The 2,489-nt window shown below is 35.1% G+C and overlaps 1 protein-coding gene across 1 annotated transcript in view; it reads left to right on the plus strand.

Annotated features, from left to right (window-relative positions):
- The window catches only part of LOC107722647 (heparan sulfate 2-O-sulfotransferase 1), a 30,697-nt gene that overhangs the window by 23,142 nt on the left and 5,066 nt on the right, over positions 1–2,489 (plus strand). The gene's annotated exons all lie outside the window — the stretch shown is intronic.

The raw sequence follows: 2,489 nt of genomic DNA on the forward strand, positions 1-2,489 counted from the left end.
AGACGACGCCGTTGTTTACAATACAACCGGAACACATGCCGCTGAGGTGAGGGGTGGGACGTTTAGACTAGAGGCGGTTTAGCCAATCACAACACACTGGGCCAGCTAATCAATCAGAGCCCATCGTGTATTTCTGAGGGAGGGGCTTCATAAAAGCAGGAAATGATCAGCGTGTTTATGGGAGAAGGGACAGAGTGGTGTAGAATAAAGGTAAATTATGTGAAAAATAATGCGTTTTTTTAAAACGAAGCATTAACACGTTAGACTGCACCCCATAAACACAATCAAGCCTAGAAAAAAAACAGTCAACCACCCCTTTAAAACATGCTTGTCTTAGTAGAGGTGTATTCATGTTTTTTTTTTTCTTCATGTTTTTGAATAACGTCATTGATTTAGGTCCCCAAAAAATAGTGTTATTGGCCTAATTATTAATAAATAAATGCTTATTATATGACTAGATTTCTTGTTTTGTTTCTTTTTACTGTTCTCAGGAAACGTGTAGATGTGAATTGCTTGAAAAACACCACAATAACTGCAGAAATTAATTTAAGTAATGTTTTCCGGGTACAAGAATATTCTATGACATTTAATAAGTCATTGTACTTCTGAAGAGGTTCTTATGAAAGAACACAGTGTTGTAAAGGCCATTAGAAGTGAATATCAGCAGTCTTCCATAGCATCAGTTATACACAGTCAGCCTGAGGGCCTTCTTGCTGCCTGTCCGTTTTTAAAAGAGCGCTTTCACTCCACATAATGCAGCAGTTGTGTGCCTATCAAGAAGGAAATAGGTAATGAGTCAGGGTGTTTTTCTCATTAACTTGCAATTATATTATTACATTAGGCTGGGTATTGCAGGAGTAATGAGATGGTGAAACAGTCTGCAACATGCACGTCTACCCATAAACCCAGACGACACTTTTACCTCAGAGTCAAAAATTTCCCATTACAGCTCATCACATATAAATCACATACAATTTTTAGTGGTGGATTACTAATATCAAAGAGTAGATTATGATATTTTATTGTTTTATATTGTTTTCTCTTTCTCAACATTTTAAAGGAATAGCTCACCCAAAAATGAAAATTTGCTGAAAATTTCCTCACCCTCCGGTCATTCGATATGTAGATGAGTTTGTTTCTTCATCTGAACAGATTTGGAGAAATGTAGCATTACGTCAATGGCTCACCAGTGGATCTTCTGCAGTGAATGGGTGCCGTCAGAATGAGAGTCCAAACAGCTGCTAAAAACGTCTCAATAATCAACAAGTAATCCACACGACTCTAGTCCATCAATTAACGTCTTGTGAAGTAATACGTCTCCAAATCTGTTCCAATGAAGAAACAAACTCATCTAAATTTTGGATGCCTGAGGGTGAGAACATTTTTAGAAAATGTACAACTATTCCTTTAAAATGTCAAAATGCTTTTTGCAACAGTAACAAGTTATTCTCTGTTGCTGTGGGACACCATAATGTGGCCTGGCACCAGATTTCATGAGTGATAGCAGTTGTCCACATGTGATGGTTGGAGACTGGGCTCTTTAACCCGAGAGCAGTCAGAGTTGAGTGGGAATGTGCTGTGGTTGGCTTGACATCATCACCTCACAGTAGCAGCTGTCCGAGCGCATGCTCGTGCTCACATTTACACACTACTGTCACCACATCGTGTACACTGTCAGATTTCCGTCTCAGGATCTCACGAGTATTACCAGACCACAGGACCTTTTCTGTTTCAACTGCAGAGTCAATTTTGTTCATGAATTCGCTTCAAACATTGACTGTATTTTGCATTACTGTAATTTAGCCTTTTGTTAACATTTACGTAACATAATTTAAAAATAGCATGTTTGGTCAAAATTCTGAATTTCAAAAATTGATGAGAAATTGTAATGAATAGGCTCACAGGATGTTGAATTGGAATTTGAATTCAAATGACGGGAAGAGGAATTCACTAAATTGCAATTTCAAAACAGTCAACATTTTGCATAAAATAATTAGCTGGTATGTAGGATACTTTTTATTCTGAATTGATTAGAAATATCTCTCTAAACTCTAAAATTCATTACTTTCAAAACAATTTTTAAAAATTCCATACAGAACTGCAAAATTATATATATATATGTATATATATATATATATATATAATATAAAAAAAAAATCTTAATAAAGTAAAATAATATATAATTCTGGCAATTAAGTTTTTTTTTACCTTTGTCAAAAATATATATTTTAAATATAATTAAATATATGAATTCAATTAGAACATTATTGTTATTGTTGAGTGTGAGTTCCCACTTGTTTGGATTTTTTAAAGATTATTATTATTATAATTTTATTATTTAAAAAAAATCTTAAAGCCTTTTAGCACCAGGTCACTGACTGAGGCCACATGCTCATATACAAATTAGGGGTCGACCGATTATCGGCCTGGCCGATTATCGGCGCCGATATTAAGCATTTTTATGATTATCGGTATCGGGCATTTTTAAA

The sequence above is a fragment of the Sinocyclocheilus rhinocerous genome, unplaced genomic scaffold (assembly GCF_001515625.1).
Source record: "Sinocyclocheilus rhinocerous isolate Xijiao unplaced genomic scaffold, SAMN03320098_v1.1 scaffold541, whole genome shotgun sequence".
Lineage (NCBI taxonomy): Eukaryota > Metazoa > Chordata > Actinopteri > Cypriniformes > Cyprinidae > Sinocyclocheilus > Sinocyclocheilus rhinocerous.